This window comes from Nomascus leucogenys, chromosome 15 (assembly GCF_006542625.1).
Source record: "Nomascus leucogenys isolate Asia chromosome 15, Asia_NLE_v1, whole genome shotgun sequence".
Classification (NCBI taxonomy): domain Eukaryota; kingdom Metazoa; phylum Chordata; class Mammalia; order Primates; family Hylobatidae; genus Nomascus; species Nomascus leucogenys.
This window is the reverse complement of record NC_044395.1, coordinates 9,779,426-9,806,098: the sequence shown is the minus strand read 5'-3', so window position 1 is coordinate 9,806,098 and position 26,673 is coordinate 9,779,426. Positions and strand designations below refer to the sequence as shown.

Sequence of the window (26,673 nt, the reverse complement as noted above, 5' to 3'; positions counted from 1 at the left end):
CTTTACTCTTAACCTCAGTGATACACCGTGCTTGCAAGAGACTTAGCGCCCTCCCTGGAGGATTGGTTTGGGCAATCTCAGAGATTGTCAGATGGAGTTTTATTTTAAAGATCTAGTAGTTTAACTCTATCACTTTGCAGATGAGGAAACTGAGGCATACAGTGATTAAAGTTCCTTGTCCAAGATCAAACAGTAAGTTAATAACAGAGTCAGGGCATGAACCCATGTCTGGCTGACCGCTCGGTCTCGTGCTCTCTGTGTCAGACCTATGGCTTTGCTAAACCCCCAGCTCATCTTCCTCTTTACCTGGGTATGTGTCATAGATGCCTGCACAGCTATCCTTGAGGATGCAGAGACAAGTTCTATCATGCTACCTCCTATGGGAAGCTTTCTTCTATCCCTCTCCCCGCCTGTTTTCCAAATAAGCATGACCATTCAACTCCCTCCTCGTTTACCATTTCATAAATTCCCTCATATCTATAAATGTGAATCGCCAATCTCATTTATGATTCTATTTTATTTTCATGATGAATAAGACAAGCCTGAGTTCAAATTCTGGTTGATTATTGCACGGCTGAAAGCCTTTGCCATGATTATTTGCCTGCTAGGATCACAGACAGCTGGCTTTGGAAGGCCCTAAAACATCAGGCACATGGATGGTTCCCCAACAGGCAACCATGGGGTAGTGCCAGTCCAGGAAGATTTTTTCAGTGGTGCATACTGATGAGTGAAACATAAGTACAGTGTGTAGAGACTGCATGTGCATACACACACAGGTGTGTGTGTGTGTGTGTGTGTGTGTGTAGAGAGAGAGAGAGAAAATGATGCTCTGTTTCTCAAAAGATGGCCCTTTATTGTGAGATTTTTGCACTCTTTATTTTGGGGGAGATGAATTATTTCATGAATTGATGGTGAGAGAAGACACTATTAATGTTTTATCAAAATACAAGTTTGTCAACACTATCAGCCTTCGAATGCTGTTCAACACTTTACTGATGGCTGAAACCCAAATCAGGGAAACATGCTTTGAGCAGTTTCTCACCCAGTGCAGGATTCTCCTCTAAGTGTTGGGAGTTCACTACCTTCCAAGGAAGCCTCGCTCATTTCTGGATGGTTCTCATTGCCAGAGAATTCTTTCTTATGTTGAACTGCAGATTGGCTTCCGCTAACATCTAAAGTTAGTCCTAATCCTATCATCTAGAGCAACACACTCCCCGTCTCACATAGTTTCTTCAAATATTTGGAGGACTACCATGTGGGAGAAGGATTGTATTGCTTTAGTCACTAGAGCAAGGACCAGTGGATAATTTTAGAAAGGGACAAGGAAGATACATGTCTAGTTTTTTCTACCATATCTTCTGCCTCATAGCCTCCTAATAATACTGAAAACAGCCACAACAGCAAAGATAGCTAACATTCAGCGAGTGCTTATTTTGTGTAAGGCAGTGTTCTAAGAACCTTTCAGTATATTAAGTCATTCATCCTCACCACCACCCTCAGAGGAGGAGTTAGCATTAGCCCTATTTTATAGATGAAAAACAGGCATGGGGGCATTAAGTAACTTGCCCATGGTCAAGCCAGAATCGAAACCTATCCAGTGTGATTCCAGAGCCTACCCTTTGAACCACTAGACTTCTAACCCACAATTTAACCACTAGACACCTTCTCTCTCCTCTCTTTTCTATTCATCATTGTCAAAGTTCCTAAAATATGATGCTGAAACTACATATAGAACTAATACAAACTGGTAAGTTCAGAATGGAGGAGATCATTCAACCCTCAGCTGGGTACCATATGGCTATTACTGCAACCTATGATCACATTTAGTGAGTTTGGCAACAATATCATACCCTGGGCTCATTTTGAGCTTGGATTTAAATCAAATAGTCCAAGTCTTTTTTTTTTTTTTCCAAACTGGGTCATCCCATTCTGTTTTTTGTTTGTTTGTTTGTTTGTTTTGTTTGTTGTTTTTGCAATACTTTTTAATGTAAGAGTGGGATTTGGTATATATATTCCTGTCAAATCTTTTCTACAAGAGTCTGTGAAAAAAAAGTGGGTTTGCATGTGGATGTAGGATATACTAATTTGATGGTTTAGAGTAATGAGATTGTGGGCATTTTTTCTTTGTTTTCAAAATTATTTCATTTGCAGTTGTCATGATGTTATTGGGCAAGAAATAAAAACCGGTAAAGGAAAAATGAACTTTTAACTTTTGGCCTGTTCTTTCAGCCTGCTAAAAGTTTTATAACAATCTTGAATCTATCCCTCCAGCACAGTAGCTGCTTTTCTCAGCTTTGCATCATGTGCACCTGGAAAGTCGGCCATATCTTCTTTCAAGTCACAGGTGTCTCAGACAGACAGTCCCAGAGGGCAGGGATAGAGCATAGAGCTCCATGTAATTTAATCTAGAGATTTCATGTGCCAAGTTCATATCATGCTCAGTAGTAATATGTAAGTAGTTTAGAATAATACAAGTTGGAACCCATTGCCAGCCAAGGGTTGGTTCTGAGGTGCTGGTGGTGGACTTTGGTTGGAATGATGAGAGTCCACCATTCAACATTTCAGCAGATATTTACTGAGAACCCAGCACAGGCTGGGCACTCTGCTAGGTTCTGGGGATATAAAGATGCATAAGACATGGTCCGTTTCCTCAATGGTTTGTAGTCCAGTGGTCTGGTTCCGCCTCTGAGGCACCTCCATGAGCCATGAGCCTTGATCATGCAGGTGTAAGGAGACAGCCCCTGAGGAAATGCCTTTGCCTCGAGGAAGTCATCATGAACAAGAGAGAAAATTTGATTTCCTCAGCACATCTCACTACACCCCATGCCTGAATCTTCTAACTGAAATTCCACCTTCCAAAAAGGCTTGCTTGTCTTAATTAAAGGGAAAGTACTAAAGACGGCAGGGACATGTGAGGGTTTACATTATGTCAAGTCCTTTTTGAACAACCTTCAGTGTCTCCGTGATCCCACAGGCTAGCCTGCCCTCTATTGCCTGACACCGAAATCCCTGGATGCTCTGGCCCTACCTTGCTGAGCTGGCACTAGTCTTTCCTTTAGTGTCTTTCAGGCAGACCAGTCTCTGCGTCATCCCAGGACCCTCCATGCTCTTCTGCATCTTGGCTCTTGCTCAGATAGCCCCCTTCTTTGGAATGCCCTCTCCCTTCCTCCCACCAGCCAATTCTTGTCTGTCCAGTCCACCAAGATCCCATTCAAATTCCACCTCCTCATGAAAACTCCCTTGAGTGCCACAACTCTTGCAGACTTTGTGTCTCTGTGGAGAGAGAATAGGCATCACTTCTGCACACTTTAGCACAACTTCATATACAGTCTGGCCTTATTGGGAGTTCTTGTATATGGGTGATCTCCCTTCCCCAGCAATGTGGAGGCAGTGCTTGTATAACAGGACAGCATGTGTAGATCACAGAGCAGACAACTGATACATATGTGTTGACTGTTTTTATTTTTACAAAATTGTTTTTTCCCAGAAACAGAATTAAAAGCAGGCAGATTTTTTTTATCTTTCCAGTCCTGCCCCATCATTCTTCTCTATGCACATTTTTCTTCCTGCCCAATTGGACTCTTCACCTTTACTTGCAAGTTCTCATCTGCAGCAAGACTTCCATATTCCTGCGGTAGACAACAGGATCAGTGTTGTTTGCTTGCCTTTTGCAGCCTTCCCTGTCTAGATTGCAAAGTTTCACAGGGGCCCTGCTGCTCTGTTCTCCTGCATGGGGTCTTCCAATAGGTAGGAGGCACCAGTAAATGATTATTACCTTGGTCAGCTCAGGGCACTTGACAACCATGAGCCTTTTTTCTCCTCTGGTAGTCCTATAGGGAAGGGGAATACAAGTCCTATGAAATGGAGGCATCAAGCAGGTAGAGGAGGTCATGAACCTCTCGCTCTGCCCTGATTAGGTCTCTAAACAATAATGGTTTTGCACAAGGAGTCTCTTGCTAGGAAGCTTTCTCACTCAGCACCGTGGGCACCTGGCTGCCAGCCCTGGCCTTTTTCCTGAGCCATACCCACCTCTGGGTTTACCCCCTTCCCCACCCTGGCTTTCACTTCTGCAGCATCTTACACAGTCTATAAAGATGTTTTCTTTCATTGGCAGGTGAAGTCTGGAGCAGGACTTCTGAGGCTTTCTATCCTCCATGCTGCTCACTAGAAAAGGGGCTGTGAACTGTAAGTAACTTTGATTGGCGTTTTCCATGCTGACTCAATAAGGTTAGGGGTTAAAGAACAGCCCTGAACCTGATCTTTAACAGCCATGCATTGTGCAAGAGAAACACTCAACAAAGAGCTAGTCAGAATGTAAAATACAGTGGAACTCTAATTAGATTATGTCTGAATGTGACAAAGAGGCCCTGTAATATGACATCCTATTTAATTAGACTATATTGATTGTGCATTAAGGTGGACTTGATGTGTTACATGTGTCATGAGTGCCGGAGAAGGAAGCTCTTGAGTCTGCAAGGCCAACCCAGACCCCAGCCACTATCGCCTGTGGGCTAAGCCTGGGAGGCAGCGAGAGGAGGAAGTGGCAACATCAGTTCTTAAACTGGGCCAAGTTTATAGCCTGCACTTGCTTTTACATCTGGTTATTTCTGGGGAGGCATGAGGGAGGAAAAAGGAAATGCTGCTGACCGCTTCCCTTCCATCAGCTCAGTAATAGCTTGACCTCTTACTTAGGCTTATTTGCTCATATTGGTTCTCCCCACTTGGCAAAAGTCTACCCACCTGTGGGACCCGGCCTAAGTCCAGCCTGCTCCATGGAGCCTTCCTTGGTAATGCCAGCTGGAAGCGATCTCTTCCCCTTCTGAAATTCCCCAGCATTCACACACACTGCCCCTGCCTGTGTCCCCTGTGTCTGTCCCCACCTCTGGCTGTCACATTACCATGCCCTCTCCAGCAAGGCCGTGAGCTCCTGGGGGGTAAAGTCGGGGATTCCTACTTCTCAGTCTGCCCACTGCACCCTCAGCCTAGTCGCTCTTTAGTAAGTGTTACCTGGATGACTGAGTTGCCCTGGGCAGGCATAGTTTCCCGACGCTGCTTATGGGGCTACCTGAGGCTGAGCTGTTGCTGCCGCGACTTTGATAGTACATTGGCTTCCAACCAGTCCATGGAATTATAAATGATTAACCGTTATCAGCGCACATCTTCACCTCTGTGTAAAAATAGATGGACTGTAATGAGTATTTGAATAAATCATAAGAATGGCCGCCCTGCGATCGGCTAACATCCTGCCGATGGCTGCCCGGTGAGTGAGCAGGGCGCCGGCCCTCCCGCCTAATGGCCTGCGATTCAGCGCCGGTCGCCTCTGTGATTGACGGGCCTGGGCTCCCAGGGCACCTCCTCTGCAGCCCCGCTCAGGAGCAGTCGGATCTCCAGGCTGGGGGGTTGAGGGGAAGGGTACCTCCCTCCATCCTGTTCCAGGAAAGCCTGCCTAGGAGGTGGGGCGGGGGTGGGCGGAGGGGCAGACTAGAAGATAATGACCTTTGTGAGAATCGATGTCTCCTTGCATCGGAGGTTAGAGGGACCTCATAAGTCAAGTATGAGGAGCAAGCTGAGCGTGAACCTTAATGAGAGCTGAGAGCGTGGGGGGAAATAGGCCTGCGCATCCCCGCCCCCCACCACCCCCGCTGATCTCTGAGGGAAGCTGGGCACCTGGGCTCTGGCCACCACACCCAGGACAGCTCCCTGGCAGGGACACAGCCTTGGGCCTACAGAGAGGAAGCAGCAAACACAGGTTTCTTCAGGTCCCAGGCCTCTGAAATGGAAAGATTCAAATGACCTTGCAGGGAGTGGTTTACCAGGGTGGCCTCAGGCATGGGGAACCTGCCTTTTGGAGGGAAAGGAAAAAGAGGAGGGGGGAGGCAGGCTCAGGGTGATAGGGCCTAGTTGAGGAGGGAAGGGTCTAAAAGTCTGAAGTTTCAGAGACAGGGCCAGTGAGGGCTGGATTTGAGAGGGAAACAGCAAATAGTCCAAGTTAATTCCAGTGGTGTCCCATTTCTAGGCTATGTAACAAATCATCCATAACAGAATGGCTTAACATCATTTATTCTTCAGGTCAGGAATTGAGAAAGGGTGTGGTGGGGCAGCTTGTCTCTGTGCCACCAGGTGCCACCATGGAATCTCAGTGGGGGCAGCTCAAAAGCTAGATGCTGGAATCATCCAAAGGCTTGCTCCCTCATCATTCTGGGCTTTGATGCTAGCTATTGGCTGAGAGGTTGGCTGGACTGTCTTGGCCAGACCCATGTGACAGCTCCATGTAGCCTGAGCTTCCTCACAATATGGCAGCTTGATTCCAAGGGTGAGCATCTAAGAGATAGCAAAAGCCAAGTGGAAGCTGTGTTGCCTTTTATTACCTGCCCTTCAAAGGCAGGCAGCATCATGGCCACTGCATTCTCTCAACTGGGGCAGTTGCAAAGGTCCACCTAGGTTTAAGAGAAGGGAACATAAATACCCCCCTTCTCCATCTCTCCAAGGAGTATCAACATCACTTGAAAGAACAGGATGAGGAATAGGGATGTATCTTGTTGCAGTTGTCTTTAGAGAATACAGTCTACCACAATTGGTACTCATCAAGTTGGTGGTCTGGCACAGCACAGCCTCATCTATTTCCTAGAAAGAATAAAAAGAACCCTTCTTTGGGGGTGATTTGTTCTCCCTAGAAAGACAGGCTAAAGAACCCCCTGCCTTAGATAAATTAAACTGTCCCTTAATTCACAGAATGTTTGAGTCGAAAGAGCCCTCAGAGGCCAGGCAAGGATTCCTTCCTGGGCAGGCCATGCTGGTGTTAGTAGGTCCTGCAGCTAGCAGAAACTTCAACCTCAGGGTCCATCTCAGCGGAAACCCACAGCTTCAAGTGTCAGGTCTGGAGGAGTCCTAGACTGTGAGCTAGGACTCCACAAGCCTTAAGACCTTCATTCACATCCAGGGCTCCCCGGACCTCCATCCCCATGGACTTCTAAGCTGGGATAGGTTTCACACAAAGATTAGGATTTAAGATGCTACAAGGGGCTGTGCTGTAGCTGGGGAATTCTGGGCAGACCTTCTTCCCTGACCCCACGTCCCCTGCTCTCCTTCCTTCCCCTCTGCCACATACTATGTCCTGAGGACACTGTGCCCTTCAAGAACTATAGTCTCTTTCCTTTGCCATTTTTCTGACCTGGATGCAGCTAAATCCTGGAAGAGGATCTGAGTATCTTGGGTGCCTTGTTGTGACTTAAGGGGATAGAAAAAAAGCCCAAGCAACCAAAGAGTAGAAACAACCAGCCCGTATCCCCAAAGGGCTGAGAGCTGAGAATGGCTAACACCAAAGGGGAGGGGGCAGGGACGAGAGGGGTGAGTGGACTTGCTCTTGATAAAAAGTGCTGGAGTTTGGAGGGAGAGTCTTGGATTCTTCCACTTATTGGGCACTTACTACATGCTAGGCATTATGCTAAGCACTTAGGGTGCGTTTTCTCACTGAACCTTCACACTATGTTATGGGATGCTATTATTATCTCTATTACAGAAGAGGAGAGGAGGCTTAGAGAGCAAGAGGAATACCCTAGAAAGTAACATAATTGAAATTCAACTTGAGACTTACACTATTTTCTTGTATGACACTCGGTTGACTCCTCTGTAAATGGAAATGTCTGATGGCATCATCCCCAGTGCTACCATCATTTCTAAGATTCTAAATGTGCAGATAAGATTTTGGGAACTTGCTTAGATATATCTAAGCGGGCCTACTTCATGGAGGTGAGTCTAGGTGAAAGTATGGAATGATTTCCTGTTCTCTCCCCTTTTGTGAAGCTTAGGTCAGGAAACTAACATTTAATTTGGGCACATGAAGGAAACAGATGGATACAAACATAAAGGTCATTTAGATTTTCGAGGCTCCAGCTTGGGAGAAGAATGTTGGATTTGAAGTACAAAGATCAGATTTGAAGCCCAGCCTTAGCACCGCTGTGATCCTGGGCACATCTCTTTGGCCTTTGGCTTCCTCATCTCTGGAATGGAAATGGGGTTGTATATACTTCCCAGGACTGCTGTGAGGACTCACTGCAGTCCAGCATGTGCACGTACCTAGAGCCATTCTTGGCATACAATAGGTACTCACTAAGGCTCCAGCCATTCACTTGCCCAGTAAATAAATAAAAGGTGGAGTTGGAAAGAAAGGCTATTCCTTTCCATTGCTTCTGACAGAGACAGTCAAGAATCTTGCCTTTAACTGTACTCTCCATAAAAGTTCACTCATAAACTATTGATATTTTAATAATACACATTAGCGTCTTGCCCTTTGACAAATGAATATTGAATGAGCAATAAAGAGGCAAAGCACTAGCCAGGTATACTGCTGCAGAGAAGCTAGGATCCTGGCTGGCGGTCCAAGGGAATGCCCCCTTTCCAGAGACCTTGTAACTCACCCCTCACCCCAGTGACCCCTAAGGAAACAGCTCTCAAAAACAGCTCAGAATCCAGCCTGCCCAGCCTGGCCTGAGTAGGGTTTGTCTTCATTGTTTATTTCAGTTGGCTGGAGGGGACTTGAAAGGAGAGAGAAAAAGTCATTAAAGAACCACTAAAAGGGTGGATGTTTTACCCCATGTGAAACACTTTGGATTTTCCCATTACCTTTGCGAAAGGTGGAGGTTTCTTCTTCACATACTCTTTCCTCCGTAGATTGCATCTACAGACAGTCAGACAGTGTGCCCACAAGAAATCAGGCAATGAGCGTAAAAACAACAGACTCGATCCACCCCGCTCGACCAGATCTTGATGGGAACCTATGCTCGAAGGGTGTGTGCTAAGGTTTATAAGATAGAATTTCCTGCCTCTTCCGGCTTTGCAGCCAGCTCCGTGGCCCCAGCCTCCAGGTTCTCATGGCCTCCATCTAGGCTGGTAGTCCTTGAGTGTGCAGAGAGCAGTGACAGGGGCTTTTCGTTGGTCCGGCTTAATTGGTGTGATTTAATGGCGTTTCTGGAGGATTCAGATTCAGGCTTTCTGAGCTGCAAATCTGCTTTCTAAATGTAGAATTTTTGTGGAGTGGTAAAAAATAATGGCTGTTCTGTGATTCCTGCCTCCTGAGCTAGGAGATTGCAATTTACATTATGCAAATAGACATTATGCAATCAAGGCACTTTAGCAGGAATCTGGCGGCAGAGAGGCCGATTGATGAGATGCCGAGGTCTGCAGCCCCAACTGGAGGCGCCCTGGAAGAGTGAGATGGAGTGGGGAGGGGGTGGACCGGGCAGGGGAGGAGGCAAAGAGTCTGTTCCCCTGGCCCAAGGAGGCCGAGTGGAGCTGGCCCAGAGATGAACGCATCAGGGAGCTGCCAAGGCGACTCTCTCAATTAATGGTTTTGTTTAATCATACCCCCTGTCCAGGAGAGTATTGTCTTACGGATAATTTCGTTTGCCTAACGAGATTTTGCTAATTAAATCTCCTTTCAGTTGGTGTGACTATGCCTGCAGGAGAGGGGGCTATTTGGAGTCTTCTCCATAAACCTTTCTGGAGAGGAGCTGGGAAGGAGGGATGGGAGGGAGGAGAGAGAAGAGGTGGAAAGGAAGAGAGACCCTTTCCCGCTGCAAGCAGGGCAAGAGGCTTTGAGCAGAGTTTGGAAGCTGCAAGGTGGCTGCCACCACCCAAATCGCCTTTCTTCATCCACTGAAACGCAGTTCTAAATCCTTGTCCAGCCTGAAAGGATTTCCCTCTTTTTTCTTTCTCTGTGGTGCCTGTCACTTCCACCATTACCCATTCTCAGGTTCTTCTCAAATCCTCAGAGGGAGAACTGGGAGGCTTATAAGGAGGTTCTGAAGGGTTACCAAGTGCTGCTCCCAGTATCCCTGGCTGTGGGGGGGCTAGTGATGGTGTAGGATCCCCTCCTCTTGCCTTTGCAGTTAGCCAGCCAAGCTGGCTCTTCAGAGAGGAAAAATTGCTCCAAAGCTAGCCTTTTCTCCAGGAATAGTTGCATGAATCAAAGAGGAAAATACCTCGTTAGACCCATTTATCATCAGAGCTAGCCAAGGAGAGCCTCCTGCATCTGGAGGAGCCTAGCGCTGTGCTTGCGATAGCTGGAGCCTAATGCTGCTGTGATATGCGTCCATGCCATCCCCATGCTGGACCACCTCCAGTGGTTCTTTGCTATCCACAGGTTGAAGTTCAGCTTTCTTGGCCTGGCTGACCATGGGCTTCACAGTTCAACCATGGTCTACTTTTCTAACTTCATCTTTCACCCTGCAGCGGCTCCCCATCCCTGTAAATACAGACACTCAGATGCACGGGCACACTCCTACAGCTGATACCCCAAGTATGCCGTATTGCTCAATCTCCCGTGACAAATACTCTGTGTACTTTTGTGCCTCGGTGCCTTTGCACATGCTGCTTATCTGGACTATCCTCAGCCTGGGCGGCCCTTGCTCGTTTATCTCCTCTGTGACTTCCTCCTTACAGGCCTTCCCTGCCTTCCCCATCCCTATGCTGCTGCGTTCCTTTGCCTGTAGACCATCACAAGACTCAAACACAATTATTAGTCTATCTATCCATGTGAACCATTGAACCCCATTCTTCTTTCAATCCCAATATCTTGAATCATTCCTGGTCATAACAGGCACCCTACAAGACTGATTAAGAGAAAGGATGGGACTGGCGCGGTGGCTCACTCCTGTAATCCCAGCACTTTGGGAGGCCAAGGCAGTCAGATCACGAGGTCAGGAGTTTGAGACCAGACTGACCAACATGGTGAAACCCCATCTCTACTAAAAATACAAAAATTTACCAGGCGTGGTGGCGCGTGCCTGTAATCCCAGTTACTCAGGAGGCTGAGGCAGGAGAATCACTTGAACCTGGGAGGTGGAGGTTGCAGTGAGCTGAGATCATGCCACTGCACTCCAGCCTAGGTGACAGAGCGAGACTTCATCAAAAAACAAACAAACAAACAAAAAATCAAACAAAAAAAAAGAGAGAGAGAGAGGATGAAGGATGAATGTATGATTCAAGGTGAAGAGGGTGGAGTGATGGAGAGGCACTCTCCAGTTAAGCCCCCAAGCTCCAGTATGGATAGTGAAGATGGAGGGGGATAGGGGGGGTGGGGCAGGAGACTGATTTCTGCTGAGACCATACAGAGGTAGCTGCCTATCCATTCGTCACCTTCATTTCACAAGGTGAGGAGGGGCACTTCATCTGTGGTTCCCCGTCTATGTGGGGGCCCTGTGCTTGGTGTGTCACGTCTCATTTCACACATGCTCACATGTGAGGTGGGTACTATTTTTGCAGAGGGAACTGAGACTCGCCTGTTGTCATCAGAGGACAAGGCAGTGTTGATCTGTAATTGGGCCCACTGGGGAACCCTAGGAGCATCTACCTGTAGGGAGGTAAAAGCTCCTATGCTTCCCAGTCTCACCTCTTCATACTCCCACCTGCCCATCCACCCATCCATCCTTACTGGAAGCTAAGCCGCCCTGGGAGTTTGCCCTACTCTTTCTCCCCACAACACCAGGGTTCATACACGTTCTGGGATGCCTGCATGTACCTGCCTGTGTGTGTCTGCATGTGCTGGGGGCCTGCGTGGTGCACAAGTCCTGCAGGGTGGCCTCTGGTTACTGGTTCTGGACTGCTGCCCAGCTGGTGGGGGAACATCAGGGGTGGAGGAGTCTGCATTCCATGCTGGGGATGGAGCAGCCCAGGGGAAATGGCTCAGGTCTTCCTGTGCAATGCGGGGCAGGGATGGCGGGAGGGCAGGTTGTGTGTGAGTGTGTGAGCAAGGCAGTCTTTCAGGAGAGTGGCTTTGTGTCCTTCTTGGCTCCTGAGTTTTAGTGCCCTGCTTGTTGTTCTTTGTCAGGGCACGTCTGTCCATGACCTATCTCTTCATCTAGGCTTGCAATCATCCTAACGTCCCCATCATGCTCTGCTGAGCCTGTAGTGTTTCTAGGTACACAGTAGGTGCTCAGCAAGTGCTCAGCGAATGCAATGCATAAGTGAAGGATGGAACAAATGTGCATTTTGGTGTCAGACAGACTTGGGTTCTGTTATTTACTTAGCTAGGAACTTGGGATTTAATTTTCTCATCTAGAAAGCAAGAATAATAATATTTCCTATTCTTTCTCAAAGGGTTGTTGGTGGAGGATTAAAAGAGATATGTGAAAGTATTTTATAAACTATAAAGCACTGCACAAATACAGGAGGCTATTGCTGTAATGGTTATCACACTTGAAGTGATCACTGTGTTTGAAAATTAGGGATTCTGTTTTCAGGAATGTAAAATCATCTAGGCCTGATTTGAACTCTGGGACTTGTAGAGCAATGGTTATAGGAACTGATTCTAGATTCGGCCAACAGTGGGAGCTTTCAGGGCCTGGAGGCTCAGCCCAGAGGCCCTTGCCCTCTCCCCTTGCTGGTGGACTGTCCCTGGGGTGGGAGGATGAGTCTGAGAAGGTGGGCCATCTTCAGTTAAGCCACCTGTCCCCAAAGTGGGCCCATGGAGACGGTGTTCCCGAGTCTCTGCCATTGTCTGGACTCCATGTCTCGTTATCTTTGCATATGCTGTTCCCTCTGCCAAAGACGCTTTTCGCCCTTATCTCCACTGGTCTTTTCACCTCCTGTGCCATAGTTGCTGCACTGTTTCCAGGCACCCAGGTTACCAAGTTTACTGCCATGAGGGAATCCATCACAGTGTACCTGGGACTTTTTTTTTTTTGAGACAGAGTCTCGCTGTGTCGCCCAGGCTGGAGTGCAGTGGCGTGATCTCAGCTCACTGCAAGCCCCGCCTCTTGGGTTCACACCGTTCTTCTGCTTCAGCCTCCCGAATAGCTGGGACTACAGGCGCCCACCACCATGCCCGGCTAATTTTTTGCATTTTTAGTAGAGACGGGGTTTCACTGTGTTAGCCAGGATGGTCTCAATCTCCTGACCTCGTGATCTGCCCGCCTCGGCCTCCCAAAGTGCTGATATTGCAGGTGTGAGCCACTGCGCCCGGCCTGTACCTGGGACTCTTAATGCCTGCCTCCCTTATCAGTGTGCACTGCCAGGGGAAGTACTGGGCTTCACTCATCGCTGGAGCCCCAGAGCCAAGTGGATGAATGGATGGAAGGATGAAAGATGAAGGGAAGGGTGCAGCTTGGTAGCTGCACAAGATTGGAGCTTCTGAAGCACCCTGAGCTACAGGGGAAGGCAAGGAAGAAGAAGCTGCAGAGAGATCAGGACTGCCTTGCAAATCACCCCCACATTTCTGAGATATTTCCCAGCCAACCTCATGCTCCAAATGTCAGCAAGGCTGATCTTCCTTGGGGTCACAAGGTCTGGGGACCCCAGTCCCCTGTAGGTGGGTGCCTGGCCCTCAGCCAGCTGGCAGTGAGGCCTACATGCTGGGGCTGCGTCCTGAGGATGGAGAGGCGTCTGCCTGTTGCCGACCTCTAGAGGTGAGCAGTCCTCCACGTGGGATGCAGATGCTGCCTCCCCTTATCCCCAACCCTTCCAGATCTGTCTCTTGATGGGGTTGGCCCCAGCTGGCAAAGAATCTTCTATGAACCCTCTCAGGGACCTGGCTCCCTCGCCTTTCCCCTGAGTTGGAGGCATCTTGTGTCTTGCCTGCTCTGGGCCTCTCCCCACATTGCCCTCCCACTCCCAGCCCCAGGGAGCCTCAGCAAAGTGCCAGGGGGCTGGGAGGCTTTTCATTACCAAATGCACTGAACCTATTTGTGAGTGTTTTGCAAAGTGTTTAATCCAAGGTGTTCCCTCAATTAAATTAGCGCAAACATCTGTGTCCCACATACACCTCCATTTGCATTCTGTGCCATTTATTACAGTGGGAAATTGGAAGGCACCTTAGGAATACTTAGGACCGAATTAGGCTAGGTTGGGGTGGGCATCTGGGGGAGGGCAGGGTGCTTGTGAGACTGGTCTAGAAAGTGGATCCTTTTCCAGGCTGGGACTTGTGAGGACCCACTTCCTGGTGCAGGAGACCACATGGTGGGTGGTGTCTGGGCTTGAGACCACCTGGTCTCGTGGGGGAGACTGGGTGAATTTAATTAATGCTGCCACTCCCCACCTGGGACCACGTAACTGCAGAGGCAGGAGAAGTTCACTGTTGCTGTTTTATAACTTTAAACCCAATTTTTTAAAAAGTGTATCAAGTGACCCATCTGGGACTCTCCCTGGGGGAGCCCTTCCATGCTGGAAGGTGTGTGATTTATTCTGAAACTACTCAGTCTTGGTGGCTGGCTAAGCATGGCTGGCAGCTTCTCTTCCCTTATGCCATGTGATCCCCATGACTGTCAAGTGTTATACTTTAGGAGTCCTACTAATATACCAGTCTAGGAGGCATCAGAGAATAGTTTCTGCTGTGTGACAGGCCTGTGCCAAGTGCTTCACATCCACTATCTGTAGTCACCCTCCACCAGCCCTCTGAGTCAGGACGAACCAGGGACTGGAGCTCAGAAAGGCCAAGCAACACATTCATGGTTCCACTGCTAAAAAGCAGAGCCACTGGGATTCAGACCTGGGTCTGCATGACGCCAAAGACTATCTACTCTCCACTGCACTTGGAGGTCTCTCTCAAATGAAGCAATTGGACTTGACTTTGAACCAGGAATGGTGCTGCCTCCTCAAATCCCCTGACCAGCATGCCTTGGCCGGGTTGTACAGAGGCCCTGGTCCTAGCCTGCCCCCATTAGGATGGCTTATCCTGGGACTTCTGGGGACCTATGATGGGTAAGCTCAGACTGCTGCTGACTCACCAGGAAAAGGGGAACCCTGGCTTCTGAGGGATGGGGCAGGGAGCAAAAGGAAAAGAAGTTTGAGGAGTGAAGGAGAGGCTCATAGGTTGCTGAAGGGACCTTAATGGTTATTGAGTTTCTCAGTACTAAGTGAGGAAACTGAAATTCAGGCTGAACTGGAACCTTAGGACTCCCAACTACTGGGAGGGAAGTGATGCCAAGGCCTGGGAAAGTCCCTAGGTTTTGTTTTGTTTTGTTTTTAAGCATGAGTGCTATCTTTCTAGATGCAAAATGTAAAATAAGATTGGAGCAAGGGTGGAAAGGGGATAGGAGGCTACTGTGGACCCCAGACCTCAGGAAGAAGAACCTCACCAATTCCCGGGGTTCTACCTAGTGATGTCCAGGGAACAGGAAGAATAGCCAGGAGGTGTCTTCGTCTGTTTTGTGCTACTGTAACAGAATACCTGAGATGGGATAATTTATAGTAAACAGGAATTTATTTCTCACAGTTCTGGAGGCTGGGAAGTCCAGGATTAAGGTGCTGGCATCTGGCAGGGGCCTTCTTGCTGTGTCATAACATGGCAGGAGGCATCACATGGCAGAAGGACAAAAGAGAGGGCCAGAGAGAGACAGCAAGAGGGACTGGGACACACTCCTGCAATAACAAACCCACTCCCGTAATAAAGGTGGCACACTCATGACCTAAGCACCTCTTAAAGGCCCTGCCTTCCAATATAGTCATAATGGCAATTAAATTTCAACGTGAGTTTTGGAAGAGACAAGTGTTCAAACCATATCAAGAATATTACTGGGACACCCTACTGGTGCTCATCTCTGCCTTCCCTTTCCCCAGTTTGCCCTGTGGTCTGGGCAGGACCACAGCATCTGGAGGAAGATGGTACAATGGAGGGACATTGAATTTGAGCTCAAATGTCTGCTCTCCCACTTCCTCCCTATGACCATGTCTTAGCCTTAGTTTCTCCATCTATGGAATAATAATGATCTCACCCCACAGGATTGTTGGGAATATTAAGGGAAATATTAGGCATGCTTGACCCTAGATGGGGACTCAAGACATCACTGTGCATTTTGCTTTTTCTTCCACAGCTCCTCTCTACTTTTCCCTCTTAGGCCCTGTGCTTTGATCCTGGGCATTAGGGAGGCTGTGGAGATGAGGATGGGCAACCCTGCTTCAGCTCACCCTCCTCACTTTCCCATTCTCTCTCCTCCCTCTCTCATGAAAAGACTTTAATAAATGCATCTCAGCATGTGGCACTGCCTGGGGCTTTATAAGAATAAATTGCTTATCCCAGCCCTTACTTCCTAGAAATGACAATCTACAATAAAAACGCATTTATTAAGCACTGTCTGTGTGTAGTACCCAGTGCTAGGCACAGCAGGGTCGGCCTGAAAGCGACCCCCAGGGCCTCTTGTCTCCTCCCAGACCCCAGCAGTTTCTGCTTTCTTTAGAATTGGCAGATCCCAGAACCATCTGCCTTTCCCGGCAGGATTTTGGGCTTCTGTACCTCTTTGTTCCTCTCTGCTTATCCACATGAGGTCCTCTTTGCCTAGAATGCCCTCTACACCCCATGTTTACCTGGTTGGAACCCAGTTTCTTGATGAGGAGTGCCTCTGTGACAACATCTGTGCTGGGCTCATCTTCCTTGAGCTCACAGTGCCCACTGAGCATCCTCCTGGGACTCTTCCTCACCCTGGGTTTCTATACTGTCTCTACCAGAGGTGCCTAGCTCTAGTGAAGGGCACTAGAGGCCAAAGTATGATGTCCTAGAGCCAGCACAGGCCCTGGGGTCATCTCTTCTGCCTTGCCTGCAGGGCAGATTATGCCCAGTCCCTCCGCAGCAGAAGAGAATGCTGGGTTATTGGAGTGCCTTCCCCTCTCGTTAGCCTTTTGCACTCAATAAATGCTTGTTTTGTTGGACAACTTCAGCAGCCTCCTTCACTGGCATGCTTGAGGAGAGGTTGTCAAAGCAGCAGCCTCCCTCTCTAGTTTCCAGGGTGTTCAATCTGAGAGCCCTTCCATGTCTCTATTACTTGCAATTCTAGTAAGGATTTGCTTTCTCCCCACCCAGCCTCAGGATATGGGATCTCCAGAGGTGCGCAGGATAGGCAGAGAAGAATGACCCTTAGTGTATTACCCCTGCATCTTTGCCAAGGACATTTCCTTTTCCCAAAGTCTTTTTTTGCTCTCCACATGGCCAAATTCTTCCCATCCTCCTAGCTGCTATCCAACTCTTTCACAAAGTCTTCTTAAGAAGATCCTTCAGGGGAAAGCAATTTCTTCCTCCCAGAGCCCCTGGCCTGAACCTCCTGCCACTGACCATCCCAGGTATGTCTGTGTCTGTCCTTTTCCCCTGGGCCATGTCAGTCCTGGGTCCATAGCTGATGCTTCTGTAGCCCTCGCTCCGCCTGGCCTGGCTCTTGGCAAGTGCTGAATTTGCAATAGATGTTTCCCAAATGAACAGGACTATTTCTTGTTTGTCTCAGAGGGAGGTGTCTGGGTTTTTCTCTCATCCACTGCTTGGAGTTTTCTGCTCCAGGGTTCTAATGAACCTGAAGGCAATTTGTCACTAGTTACTGGAAACTAGATGTTATGGCCAGCAAAAGAAAAACGGGTGTGAAATTCTGCTTGGTATACTGAGCAGACTGGAATTACTTTTGCACAGCAGCTCTGTCAGGTCCCAGGACACTGATACTCTAGAGGCAAAGCCTCCAAAACAGAGTAAGCAAGATGGGCCATTGGAATAAGAGAAGAAAATCTTGCAACTTCACTTATTTGTATTTTTATAAAATCTTATTTTACTTAGATTTCTATTTTTGAAATGTGTTTTATAAGACACATCATATACTGGTAGAGTAGTGTGGCTTACATACAATGTATATATTGTAACATATAATGTAGATGTATTATATATGATATATATGACATATATTATATACAATACATATATGATATGTGTTATATATAATACATGTTATATATAACATGTTATATATACACATATATAATACATTTATATTATATGTTATAATATATACATTTTATACAAGCCACACTACTGTACCAGTATATGGTGTGTCCTATATGATGGGTCTCACTATGTTGCCCAGGGTAGGCTTGAATTGCCCTCAAGTGATCCTCTGTCCATATAACATATATATGTGTATATATAACATATACGTGTATATATGTATATATAACATATACGTGTATATATGTATATATAACATATACGTGTATATATGTATATATAACATATATGTGTATATATAACATATACGTGTATATATGTATATATAACATTTATGTGTATACATGTATATATAACATACGTGTATACATGTATATATAACATATATGTGTATACATGTATATATAACATATATGTGTATACATGTATATATAACATATATGTGTATATATGTATGCATGTATATATAACATATGTGTATATATGTATATATAACATATGTGTATATATGTGTATATAACGTGTATATATGTATATATGTATATATAATGTGTATATATGTATATATAACATATGTGCATATATGTATATATAACATATGTGTATATATATCACATGTATATATGTATATATGTATATATAACATGTATGTATATATGTATAGATAACATATGTAGATATGTATATATAACATATGTATATATGTATATATGCATATATACCTATATTGTATATATGTATATATACACCATATATTGTATATATGGTTTATTATATAACAAATATATGGTGTATATATACCATATATAATATGTGGTGTATATATACATATATAATTTTTGTATATATACATACATACATATATGTATATATAACATATAATATATGGTATATATAACATAAAACCTATACATTATACATAATATATATAACACATATATACACACACACATGTTTATATGTGTGCATCTTGAGGGTACATTATAAATTTTTACTGGTAGAGTTTTGTAAACATCTGGGGATCCTATTCCCCTGGGAATCTCCAGGTCCTAGGACATGGCAGACACTTGCAAATATGTGTGGCTGGACTCATACTGATTTAAATGGATACTATTAGATACTAATGGATACTATGGGAGAATCTTTTAAAGTTTTAAAATTTGACTTTGATTTGGTCCTCAATGATTTACTTCTAAATAGTATACCTAGAGAATCATGGTGCAGCAAATAAACAAGAATAGTCAGCCCTCTGTATCCATAGGTTCCACATCCACGAATTCAATCAACAGCAGATGAAAAATATTTGGAGAAAAGAAAAATGGATGGCTGCATCTGCACTGAGCATGTGCAGACTTTTTTCTTGTCATTATTTCCTAAACAATATAGTATTACAACTATTTACACAGCATTTTCATTGTATCAGGTATTATGGGTAATCTGGAGATGATTTAAAGTATATGGGAGAATATGTGTAGGTTATATGCAAATACAACACCATTTCATATCACGGATTCGAGCGTCCATGGATTTTGGTATCCAAGTGGGATCCTGGAACCAATCCCACGCAGATACCAAAAAACAACTGTATGTGCCTACTGTGTACCAGGTTCTAAGATAGAAACTGGGGTGACAAAATTAAAATAAAAAATTTTTGGCTGGGCGCAGTGGCTCACGCCTGTAATCCCAGCACTTTGGGAGGCCAAGGTGGGCAGATCACCTCAGGTTGGGAGTTCAAGGCCAGCTTGATCAACATGCTGAAACCCCCATCTCTACTAAAAATACAAAATTAGCCAGGCGTGATGGCGCATGCCTGCAATCCCAGCTACTCGGGGGGCTGAGGCAAGAGAATCGCTTGTACCCAGGAGGCAGAGGTTGTAGTGAGCAGAGATCGCACCATTGCACTCCAGCCTGGGCAACAAGAGCAAAACTCTGTCTCAAATAAACAAAACAAACAAACAAACAAAAATTTAGACATGGGACTCTCACTATGTTGCCCAGGCTAGACTCAAACTCTTAGCCTCAAATGACCCTCCCACCTCAGCCTCCTGAATAGCTGAGACTACAGGTGCATGCCACCACGCCCCGCTTGGGGTGATAAATTTGAGGTCCTTCACCTCAAGTTACATATATTCCTTTTTTTCCAAAAACAAAAATAACTAAACAAGAAATTTTTGTAATGTAAATTTTCAAACAGATTTCAAAAAAGAGAACAAGCAGTAGATCACAAACTCCATGTACTCATTACCCCGCTTCAGCAACTATCAGCCCTCCCTCTTTCGTGGGGTTCTTTGGAAACAAGTCCCAGGCCTTGTATCATCTCCTCTGCAAGAGCTCCGGTGTGCACAGCCTTTTAGAGAGAGGCAGACTTCTCAACAAATGCTGCTGTGTTGCAGGAGCTGTGCCAGACCCCACCAGCAAGACCTGGGCCTAGCGCTAGTCTGGAGGGATCACTACTCCCTGGGGAAAGCAGAGAGAGGTCAGGAATGATTTTTATCTCGAGGGTGTCTAGGCTGAGTCGCTAGGCTTAACTTCTAGGCTCCTGTGTTGAAATTTCAGAACGACAGAGGTGACCTGCCAGATAAGGACTGAATATGAGAGGAAGACACACCTGTCGGAGGAGACTGCAGGCTTTCACACCACATAGATGGAACACTTACAGCTCTCACAGTCCGCCTCCCTCATCCCACAATGGGGAAACTGAGGCTCAGAAAGCTGAGGCCTCCTCCCCACAGCTGCACAACTGGAGATTGGCAGAGCAGAATGGGGCTGGGCCCAGGTTCCTCCCTCTGCCTCCCCTCAGCATATGGGGGACCCCCCGCCATGCCAGGCTGGGCTTGCCTTTTTCACACACCCAGGTTTCTGTGGCTGGGAACAGCATAACGCTGATCGCCCAACAGGCTCTGGGCTTGCGGGCGCCCCTCCGTCCCCCGGCAGCTTCTGGAGGGGGCCAGCAGCCTGTAGCCCCCGAGTCATCACGGGAGGCATGTGACTTCTTCTTTCTTCCTGTGCAAGTTGAGCACTTGCCACCCTGCTGTCTGTTTTTCCTTGCTAAGGTTCAGTTCTAATTATGTTGATTTTCTTCATCCCACCCCCTCCTGGAAGCTTATTAGGTTGAATATTTTTATTTATTATCATTTCGCCCAACTCCTGCCAGCATTTCCAATTACTCTCCCCGCTTCCTTGTAATTGTCTTTCTGTAATGGCTCTGAAACAATTGCGCTAAATGAGGTGTCTCCTGGAAGATGAGAGTCTCACTTCATTAAAGGCTAATGTATTCTCAGCTCCAGCTCTGTGGGGCTAGCTTGGAAGGAAGACATTTAAACAGCTTCTTTTATTTTATAGGGAGCAACTTTTCAGCGACAAAGATGTCTGTGGGGTATATGTGTATGTGTGTGCGTTGCCTGGATTTTAATTTAAAGAAAGTTTATGAAATAGTGTAAGTCCCTTTATTGATGAGACTCTGTTCTCAGGGAGCTGAGATCTACACAGATGGGGTGCAGGGGAGCAGAAGGGGAAGGGGCAGTTGATTCTGAGGTCCGCCTGCCTTTTTGCTGGTTCCCAACCCATCCTCTCTTCCTCCATTCCTGCTGGCTCAACCCACAAATGGATTCATGCCTCCATCCTGTGTCTCTACCTCCTCATTATATGCTCAGATTCCACTGTGGTGATGGCCTCAGTGATGTTATTTTGTATCAATCAAGTTTTTTTTTTTTTAGTTCGTATATCCTGTCTCTTCATTGTTCATTCATTTGTTCTATTGTAATTCATTCAACACCTGTCCATTGCCCACTCTGTTCAGGCATTATTCAGGTTAGAGATACGCCTTTTGGAGCTTATAGAACAGTAGCAAAGAAAGACAGCTGACAAGTAAGCAGGCACCTCTAGCACAATATGTTAAGTGCCTCCATCAGGCAAGGCCACAGCACTCCTCAAGCGGTGAGGAGGGCACCTCATGAAACCTTGTGGGATCAGGGCTGATACCTGAAGTGGCCAGGGAGTGAGTGGAAGTACTCCAGGCAGAGGGAGCTTGGTGAATCACATCCTGGTAGCCAGAGAGGGCTTGGCTGATGAGGTGAAATGCAAAATTTCCCACCTGTCAGGAGCATCATGTGGGACAAAGGCTGTGGGGAAAGCCGGGGCTGGAGATTCTGGAGAGTCTTGAAGGATGTGGAAGAGTTTTCAGCAGGAGATTGATTTGGCCAGATCTGTGTTTTGGAAAGGTGACCCCTGCTTCAATATGTGGAATAGGTTGGAGGAAGGCAAAAAAAGAAACAAGGCAAGGAGGCCTTGCAGGAAGCTGTTGCCAGAGATTATGATGACCTGCCTGAAGCCAGAGGCAGTGGAGAGAGAGACCTGTGTACCTTTATGAGGTGTTTCAGATGGAGAAATGGCAGGCTCAGAAGGGGGAGTGGCGGGAGATAGAGGAGGCGCTAAGGATGGGCTCTGGGTTTCTGGCTTGGGCAACTGGTGAATGTTGAGTGGTGGGGTCCTGAAAACGAGGACAAGGCATGGTACCCAATGAGAGGTCCATGTAGCTCCCCCGGGCTGTGGGATGACCAGGCACAAATCCCAGCAGATGCTGGCCACCTTGGTCACTGTCACCACAGGACCTCTACCAACCCGGCCTTTGGGTTGCAGATGGCATCAGGGTTGCAGATGGCATCAGCTCACTCCTTCAGGGGGTCATAGACAGCTGTATCTGTCAAGTTCTTAAAAGCACCTGGATGCTGTGAGCTGTCAGCTGAGCAGGTCACCGATTGGCTCCAACTTCTGTCCCAGGCAACAACAACTCATACCAAGGCCTTCGGCTGTTCACCAGCAGCTCCCAGGGTCAAAGGCTGCCTCTTCTAAGGGAGTTGTCATTGCACAGTCAAGAACGAGTAGGAAGGCCCTTCCTGATATGTTTGGGTTGGAAGTGAAGAATTTAAGTACAACCAAAAATATCTTTATGCTTCTGAGGCATTTGCTTAGGGTCCCTGGAAGCTTGCCCACAACACTGGTGGTGATAGCAATAAAAATCGTAATAAAAGTTTTTCACATTTATCAGGGCCTACTCTTGTCCCAGATACTCTTTGAAGCACTTGCATGATAGCCTCTCAGTCCTATCATGTAGATATTATCATTTTTTCTGTCATAAAGAGGAGGAAACAGAGGCACAGGGAGAAGTACGCAGGCTACTGGGCCTCCCTTGTGGCAGTTTCCTTCTCAGAATGAAAGAAGGAAGGAAAGAGTCCTGCTGACAAGAGCCTGTTTGGGTGCGAGTGAGGAGGAGAGGAGGCTGGCTCAGCCCTGCCCTCCGCTTGCTGTTCTGCTGCTCCTCATGTGCACGTGTCCTGCAGGGTCCCGTGCAAATGCCACTGATGGTCCCAGGCAGAGCTAGGACTTCCTTCCTCCCTGGTTCCCAGACTTCATACATTCTCAGTGATAGCACCGCTGATTTGTCATGATTCCTTGGCATGGCTGTCACCTCATTTCTACCTTGGGTTTTCCCAAGGAAGGATCCTGGCTCACTCCTCTCTATCACTGGCACCCAGCACAGAGCCTGGCACCCAGTAGGCTTTCTATGAATAAATAAATGCTATTAGGGAGGCCAGGATGCTCAGGAGGGACCCTGGAGATCGGAGTCAAAGAGGACCCCCTGATTCCCTTCATCACAGGAGCAGCAAGGCGTCTAGATATGCCCCAGATTGGACTCAGCTTTTCCCAGGGGCCCACTTGGTAATAAGGGGGCAGTTGTCAGGAACACAAATCTCTCTCTGCACTCTGGGGAAATGTGGGGGTTGGGATAAGTGCTCCTGCTGGATGGGAGCATCGAAGGCAGCCGTGTCTGGCTGGATGTTTATCCTGATGAGGTGCTTATGTAACACCAGGCTTCCTCCAGCTCCCAGGGACTGAAGAGCGCGCACACCAAGGAAACAAACAAATGGAGATGCGAACCACTTGTGCCATTAGACAACTGAAGGGAAGAGGTGTACACATCTGACGTCCTCAGCAAAAATTTAGCACCAGGGCAATTTCCAAACCGCTTTTTACAAAGAAAAAAATATCTCTTTATATATTCCAAGTGTGAAAACGCACCAGTGGCTTCCATCTCCCTGAATCTCAGATGGTGCACTGATGGCCATTTGCCAGGGCTGCAAAGGGGTGATGGGGTTCCTGGAGGTTCTACCCACCCCACCTCCCGGCCACGGGGCTGGTACCATCTCCTCAGCAGCTCCCTCCTCACCCAGTGGGATCAGCCTGAGGGCAGCAAGGGGAGAAAAAAAGGGAACGCAGTCCCAGGTCCGAGCCAGGAGTCCTGGTCTTGAGGCCTGATCACTAAATGGCTGTGTGACCTCGGGCAAGTGGCTTACCCATTCTGAGCCTCAGTTTCACATCTGCACAATGAAGAGAACAATCAGTTCTGACCCGCCTAACTCATGGCTTGTTTTGAATACCTGTACCCTGCACAGGTGTAGGGGATCACAACCGCATTGTGACACTGCCTGTCATCCAAGCTGGGTCAAAGCTGAGCCCCAGGTGCAGGTGAGTAACATGGTGTCCCCTGCCTGCTCTAGCCAACCTTCTTTTCCTCCTGCTCCAGAGCTGAGCCCTGTTCCCGCCTCACCTTCTGTAACACTGATGACGGTGTCCAGGTGAATTCTAAGTCTGCGGTCCCAAGGGGCTCTTGGAAACAGCAGATGGGGATGGAAAGTGGCCTGCACACTGCCGAACAGTGGATGGTTTAGGGTAAGAAGTCTTAGAATCCTGGAATGGAGCTAAATGGAAAATCACTTTACGCACTTCCTAAACATGTATTAAAGACTTACCACACACCCAGCATTGTGCTAGATATTGAAGATGCAACAGTGAATGATACACAGTCCCTGTCCTTTCAGAGTTTGCTGTCTAGCAAGTATTCCAGATTAATGCCCATTTACCACCATTTTATAGATGAAAAAATAAGGCTGCCCAGGAGGGAAAGTGACTATCCTGGCCACATGGCTGGTTAGTGGCCTTAGCAGGATCAAAAAGCTGCATTGTGAAGATGAAACGAGCGAATGCACACCCAGGACTCAGAGCCGTGCCTGGAACCACCCAGTGAGTGTTCTCTATGTATCTCCATGACATCTCCAGACTCCAGGAGCATTTCCGTGATGCCACAAGACCCCTCATTGCCCTGAGCTCTAGCCTCGCTCATATCTTGAGGTTGGGCATTTGAAATGAGCCCAGCCCACCCCCAGGATGAGACTGACAAAGGCAGGACATGGATGACAGTGGCTCCTGAGGCCCTTGACCCTGGCTCTGATGGCAGCAACCTGCGCATTTTGTTCTTTCATTCAACCAATGCTTATGGAGAGCTTGCCCCGTGCTAGGCACTGGGGCTACATTGCTGAATGGCACAAACAAGGCCCCAGCCCTCAAGAAATTTCTGTGTTAGTGGGGAAGGGGATTGGACAATCAACTATAAATAAATAAACCATATTTTCAGAATGAGACAAGAGCTGTCCAAGTCACATGCAGGGTGATGTACTAGAGAGTAACAGGGTGGTTGTTTGAAGGTGGTGGAGGTGGGGGGCAAGGTGGGGCACAGGCTTTGTTCACTTCTGGAAGTTGCCCTGCCAAATGAGCAGGGTTCTGGAGAGACTCTGCCAAGCACCAACACACCAGAGTCTCCCAAGCTCAGCATTCCAAATAAAGGTCATCTATACTGAGATGGTCTCTACCCTTCCCAGCCCCTGGCCCACAGCTAGAAGTCGTGCATCTAGTATAGGCTACCTCAGTTTTCATCAATATCCCCTTGGAGGGCTCCATGACCTCCCTTCATCAAAATGTGGAATCAGGAGTGAAAGAAATACAGAAAGACCAGGACTGTTCCTCTGATGTTCCTCAGGCCTGAGTTCTCCAATCTCAGGAAATGAGGGAACTTAGCCTGCTGGGAAGATGGTGGGGATGGACTCCAGGCTGATTCCCAGAACGTCAGGGTGAAACTTCCAGAACTGAGAAGCCACAGAAAATGTTTTATTCCAGGGCAGTGGCAACTGCTGGGGAACTACAACAGCCTCCCCATTCCATGAACAGGGGAAGATCCAAGACACAGTTTCCAAGGCACTTCAGGGCCCAACTAAACAAAGCCAGGAGCCTGCCTAGGACATCAGACAAGCAGAGATAAAAAGGGCTTCAGGGACTGGGTTTCTGTATATGGGTGCCCACTGAGTCTGTCTCTTCAGAAGTCTTCAGAATCAAGTATCCTCCTTCCTCTGGGACTGTTCCCCACCACCCTAAACCCCGGGCAGACACCTCAGGTGAAAATCAGGAAGAAGGGAGGTTTTCCTGACCAAGTAGTACCCACTATGTGCGTTTGGGGCCGGGGGAGGGCACCCAGACTCCATCCAGCGAGTACCTGGTGCTGCCAAGCCAGTGCTGGGGGTGCCAGGCCCAGGTTCCCACTTATCTCTGGGGATTGGTGGTCAGCGGTGCCTCCCCCTGCCAGTCCTCATCCTTGAGCCCCTGATCCTCAGAGCTCCGTTTTTGTTCACCAACCCCCTGACTTGGCAGCCCCCGGAGAGATACTTTTTTTCCAGATAGCCACTTCCTGGTTTCTCAGCAGATCAATCCTGCTGCTCTTCTCTGGCTCAGCTGCTGTAGTGGCTGCAGATTTCTTAGTAATGATCTTCTTCCAGGAGCAGGGCGGAGAGAGGCTTCTGCTTCCGCTGCAGCCACCTCTGTCTCGGCTGCCAACATCAAAGCTTTCCTTGTGGCTTTGGTAGAATGTTGAGAATTGTGAGATAATTAAGTTGCATTTCTGTGCATTGTTTACTGTTGCTCTCAACCAATCACTATTCCATAGGGGCTAATCTGTGTAGGGTTTTTTTTTTTCCTTCTTCTTTGCAGTGCTTGTTTATACCACATTCTTCATTATGCTTCAGTTACAATTTTAATTTTACTATTATTAAATCTTCCCCAAAGCTGTATTATTCTGTGCCTCTGAGCTGGAATTCCTG

At 47.3% G+C, this 26,673-nt stretch overlaps 1 protein-coding gene across 4 annotated transcripts in view; it reads left to right on the top strand.

The window, feature by feature from the left end:
• The window catches only part of PKNOX2 (PBX/knotted 1 homeobox 2), a 319,311-nt gene that overhangs the window by 116,553 nt on the left and 176,085 nt on the right, over positions 1–26,673 (top strand). For 3 of the 4 annotated variants that reach the window (XM_030828928.1, XM_030828929.1, XM_030828932.1), the window contains exon 2: positions 4,115–4,185. The exons of the other annotated variant lie outside the window; for it this stretch is intronic. The gene's annotated coding sequence lies outside the window, so the exon portion shown is untranslated. The remainder of the gene's footprint in view (positions 1–4,114; positions 4,186–26,673) is intronic. 4 annotated transcript variants of the gene reach the window in all.